Source organism: Lathyrus oleraceus, chromosome 3 (genome assembly GCF_024323335.1).
Source record: "Lathyrus oleraceus cultivar Zhongwan6 chromosome 3, CAAS_Psat_ZW6_1.0, whole genome shotgun sequence".
In the NCBI taxonomy this organism is placed as follows: domain Eukaryota; kingdom Viridiplantae; phylum Streptophyta; class Magnoliopsida; order Fabales; family Fabaceae; genus Lathyrus; species Lathyrus oleraceus.
The window spans coordinates 369,787,018-369,793,017 of record NC_066581.1 but is presented as its reverse complement, the minus strand read 5'-3'; positions in this window follow the sequence as shown (position 1 = coordinate 369,793,017).

The window sequence follows — 6,000 nt, the reverse complement described above, 5'->3', positions numbered from 1 at the left end:
TCTTAAACAAACTTGTAAATGAACTTAACTATACTTGACTTAAAATTTCAAAAGTCAAAAAGAACTAACACTCATTCAAACCTTTTTAGGCCTTTTGTGCCTTTGTTAAACTTAAATATTTTTTGTTAAAAGCAATGCACTCATTTTGAAATTGTTACCACGAACTACGAGGTTTTGATCCCTCATTTTTATGTTGGTACGTAGGAACAAGTCTGAAGGTCTTGTCAAACACAAAAATATAATTAATGAATTCTTTTCGCATATCTCCATTCTATTTATTGCAAACATCTTTTGTACAAAAACACATATGCACACAAAAAAGGGCTCCCTATGAGTACCTAGGACACTTTGGGTGCCTAACACCTTCCCTCTGTGTAACCAACCCCCTTACCTGTAATCTCTGGCATTTTATTAGTTTTAATTTGAAAACTTCTTACTTTTTGGGTTTTCTTCGTACTTTTCCCTTTTCCCTTGGAAACAATAAAAGCGGGATGGCGACTCTGGTTTTATTGACGTCTAGCTTATCCATAGCTTAATGGTCACGAATTTACCGCTACACATACCTAGTTAACCTACACGAAACATAGATCAATAAAACAGACAGTTGCAAACCCGAACTTGAAATTTTTCGCTCGCTAATTTACACGTGATTCAAAATTGCTTCAACCGGTCTGTCTGTAAAAATAAAATTTTATTCTGATTTACTTTTAGGAATTAGGCCTAAAGAAATGCATGTCATAATATAAAGATGATGTGGATGTCCTGTGAATGAATCAATTTATTTATCTAGAAGCAAAATTAGGGTATGAGATACACAAGTAGGTGATATCAAACTTAAGAAAAATACCTCAATTAAATATTAAGTTAATTGCTTTCAAAATTTAGCACTCATTAAGACTAGTATCGAATAATGTAGGTTTCGCCTAATGTAGGTGCATATTTTATATTAGTAAGGTGTGATGGGATAAACGTAATATCCAATTGCTAAATTTTTGGGTTTTACTTAACTAACTAATTATAATAAGATTATATATGTTTAGAAGTAAGAGTTGGGAAGACTCCATATGATGGATTAGAATAAGGAGGTAATCACACAACTGATCAAATTACAGAGTTCTATTAGATACAATTGGAAAAAATGTCTACTTAAATAATGAAGTTTTGTGTAATCCGCCTATGCATACTTAAAGAAAAGTGAAATACAGATCTCGACCCACTAGAAAATATTCCAACGGGGTTTTATGAATCAAATGTTAAGGGTTATTTGGTTTTAGTAAAAATAGTGGGAGGATTTTAATAAAAGTCCTTGTTAAAGTGATTTAATTTGATGTAATCGTTTTGCACGTTTTGTAGTTAGAATTTCTTTTGCATTTTATTTTATAAATTACTGTGAAATGTCCTTATGAATGACGTAAGGATTAGAAAACAGGTTTCTGAGTTGGCACAAAAATTGAGAATTATTCTCAAGCATGAGAAAAATTGTATATTCTCAAGCAACTAATTCTTAACAACCGAATACAATTAGATTCGAAGAATGATGCTTATGAGAAGAATAAAGTTGAATGTCTAGATATAACATGTCTCATAATTTTAGTCATTATAGAGAATGAATTCATCATTAATCTCATGAGTTTTCTTTTAATAAGAACTACATGATATGAGAAATGTAAAACTCTCCAAGGTCTTTTTTATACAAGTTATAAATCCAAATGGATCTGAAATAGTTTTGAGATTTAAAAGTTTAGATTATCTTATAGACCAAATAGTTGGTTACAAGTTCTATTTGAGACCGTTTCGGATAGGTCGATTAGGTTCATTATGAATAAATTTTAAATGTATATACAACATCTTATTGAAAAGAAAATGAAGTAGTTTGTGACGCTAAATAGATTATTTGTAAAAGGAATTAGATTCATTTTATATTCCTTTGAATTTGAGAAGACAACCATGGTTTTAAAGGAATGAAATAATTTCATGTGTTGAAAGAAGAATATTGCTAATAGTTATCGAAAGAGTTAAAGTAGAAGAAGGAAGTAAGACTTATTCTTCATAAGTTTTGTTATAGAAAGTCAACTTGTTTACTTCTACATCATGGGTATGTGATACCAGATGTAGACATCACATTTATATGAATTGAAGACTCTTTAATTAAGTAGGACATTGACTATAATTGAATTCAATTTGTGTCTATAATGAAATAATGTGTTTCATTTACTATGCTTAGACCTATATTAGAGCTTGGAATGGAGCCAAATAATTTTTATTAAGCTACATTTAGTAAAATAAACATTACCTTTTAATGTCAACATCCTTACGACTTTCATCTTTGTCCAAGTTTCCATTAGTGGACATTGGAGTGTTGATTAACTTTGCATCTACCATTCCAAAGCGTTTAAGAAACTCTTTAAAGTATTTTGTTTGACACACAAACGTCCCTTCTTTGAGCTGCTTGATTTAAAGTTCGAGAAAGTAAGTCAACTCTCCCATTAGACTCATCTCAAATTCACCCTGCATTACCTTTGAGAACTCTTTAACCAATTGCGTGTTAGTAGAACCAAATATGATATCATGAACATAAATTTGAATGAGGAGAATATGTTTTCCTTGACGTTTGATGAAAATTATTGTATCAACCTTCCCTTAAGAGTATCCTTGATCAAGTAGAAACTTACTTAGTCGCTCATACAAAGCCCTAGGGGCTTGTTTGAAATCATACAAGCTCGTTTTAGTTTTAAAACAAGGTTAGGATACTCATGATTTTCAAAACTAGGAGGTTGTAAAACATACATTTCTTCACTTATATAACCATTAAGGAAAGTACTTTTCATGTCCATCTGAAATCTTTAGAGCATGCAAAATCTATTAAAAGAAATATAGCCTCAAGGCGGGCAACTGGAGCATACGTTTCCTCATAATCTACGCCCTTCTCTTGGTTAAATCCTTGAGCCACTAGTCAGGCCTTGTTCCTTGTTATCACTCTTTTTTCGTCCAATTTATTTCTAAAAACCCACTTAGTTCCTATAACTTGATGATCTCATGGAGGTGGGACGAGGTTCCACACATTATTTCTTTTAACTTGATTTAACTCATCTTGCATGGCCACAAGCCAATGCTCATCAATTAAGGCTTCTTTTGCGGTTTTAGGTTCAATTTGAGACACGAATGCCAAGTGATAATAGAGATCACTTATCTTATAGCGTGTAGTTATGCCTTTGGTGATGTCTTCTAGAATTTTGTCGAATGGATGGTCATTGGAAGTCCTCCAAGCTAAGGGAAAATCATCCACTTTAGTTGGACTTTCCTCATTCTCTTTTTCAAATTCATCATTTTCCTCCTTCTCAGGTTTCACCGCCTCAGGATGATCAATTCCTTCTTTCGTGCCTTTGAGTATGACTTATGAAGATACACCTACATCATGAAAAGAAATACCTTTCTCGACATTTCTCAAATAAGATTCATCAAAAGTGACATGCACTGACTCTTCAACAATAAGTAATCTCTTATTATACACTTTATAGGCTTTGCTTGACTGGGAGTATCCAAGAAAGATACCTTCGTCAGCTTTCGAATCAAACTTTCCAAGGTTATTCTTACCATTATTCAATATAAAACACATACATTTGAACACATGAAGATGTGATAAAATTGGTTTTCAATCTTTGAGACGTTCATAAGGTATTTTATTTAAAATAAGATGTATAAGTATCCTATTTAAAACATGACATGTCGTGCTTATCGCATCGGCCCAAAAATATTTAGTTAGACTACTCTCATTGATCATAGTTCTTGCAAACTCTTTTAAAATTCGATTTTTATGCTCTACAACATTATTTTGTTGTAGAGTCCTTGGAGCGGAAAAATTATGTCCAATACCGTATTTATCATAATAATGTTCAAAGAGGTGGTTTTCAAATTCACCTCCATGATCGCTTCGTATTGAAACTATGTTTAAGCTCATTTTATTTTGGGACAACTTTACAAGCTTTGCGAAAGTTGAAAAAGTCTCGTCTTTACTACGCAAAAAGATGGTCCAACAAAATCTAGAATAATCGTCTAGAATAACATAACCATAGTAATTACCACCTAAGATTTTTGTCCTTGAAGGACCAAAAAGATTCATATGGAGAAGCTCAAGAGGTCTAGAAGTTGAAACAATATTTTTATATTTAAAAGAGACTCTTGTTTTCTTTCCCATTTGGCATGCATCACATAGGTGGTCTTTTGAAAATTTAATTTTAGGTAGACCAATAACTAGATACTTTGAGACCACTTTGTTTAGTAAATCAAAGTTGACATGGGATAAGCGTCTATGCCATAACCAAGAGTATTCACTAATGGTTACTAAACATTTAGTATTTTCCAATGATACATCATTCAAGTTAAGCATATATATACTATTTACCCTCAAGCCCTTAAACGAGTAATCTTTCTTTTCATTATGTTCAATCATGCAACAACTATTTGTGAAAGTTATTTTATAGTCTTTGTCGCATAGTTGACTAATGCTAAGTATATTATGTTTAAGACCTTCAACAAGTATAACATCAAATATAGTAGTAGAAAAGGGATTACCGATACTACCTTTACCAAGTATATCACCCTTATTGTTGTCTTCGTAGGTCACATAACCCTTCTTCTTTGGCATGAAGTCAATGAATAGGGAAATGTCACCTATCATATGCCTTGATCATCCACTATCAAGAAACCACATTCTTTCCTTGGAGCCAAGACATTCAACCTAAAAGATTAAACAAGAGTGATAAGTATACAATTTTCATTGGGTTCTTGAGAGTGAGTGGAAGCATTGTTTCACTTGGGCAACCATTGAAATACACCTTTAGGAACCAAGTATATCCAAAATTTTCATTTTGCAATGATATGATCTTTCTTGAAACAATAGTGACAATTCAATTGATGATGAGAGTGTCTTTCACTATTTGATTCCCTTACAACAAATTTGTACTTTTTGTACGGTACACTCAAAGATCTTTTAAATTTTGTTGAATCAGTGAATGTAACTTTTAGTTCTAAAGCCTTGGTCAATTTGGATTTTAGATTAATAACCTTTTTTTCTCCAAATGTGACAAGTTTCACAACTAAACCAAGAAGACTTATCATCCTCAATTTTAACTTTTGGAGCCTCTAACATGGTTTTCTTAAGAGCTTCCATTCGCTTTCCGTTTCTAAAACTTTGCTTCTAATATGAAAATATTCTTTTATTTGAAGCTAACCTTTTAAAAGATTTAATGGCTTTACCATGTAGATTTTCAAAAGAAATTTGTAAATCAGAATAAGACATTTTATCAACAGGTTCATATTTGGAAGGACTTACATTCTTCTTCTTGTGATTTCACATGAAGCAAACATTTTGGAAAGTATATTCTCTTTTGCATATCGATAATGGTTTCACCATGCTTCATATGAAAGAGTTCAAAATATTGGTTCAAAGTATTGATTCTAGCTTGTTTAACTTCATTTGTGCCCTCATGGTCAACTTGCAATGAGTCCAACATAGCTTTAGCGATAGTACAATGAGAAACATGATAATATTCATCAACTCCTAAAGTGGATATGATAATATTCCTTGCTTTCCAATCACATAACCATTTTTTCTCATCATATGCGTTCCATTGTGCTTCCGATTTAGGTACTAGAGCACCATCTGCATTGGTCATAGTAATTTCAAAAGGACCGTTTTGGATGGCGTTCCACACATTTCTATCAAAAGAACTGATATGGACTACAATCCTTCTAATAACTATATTTTCTCCATTTAAAACAAACGATCTATTATACGCCCTCTTAGGTTCAAGAGCCATAATCTAATAAGCAATTTCGAAGCACAAGATAAATCGGTGCTCGTGATACCACTTGTTAGACAAGGGCAACGATCTAGAGGGGGGGGTGTCAATAGACCGCAAATAAAATTTTGATTAAAAAATTATTTTAAAAATATTTTCTATGACAAGTGAAAGCGATTCTGGATTAACACTCGTCTAT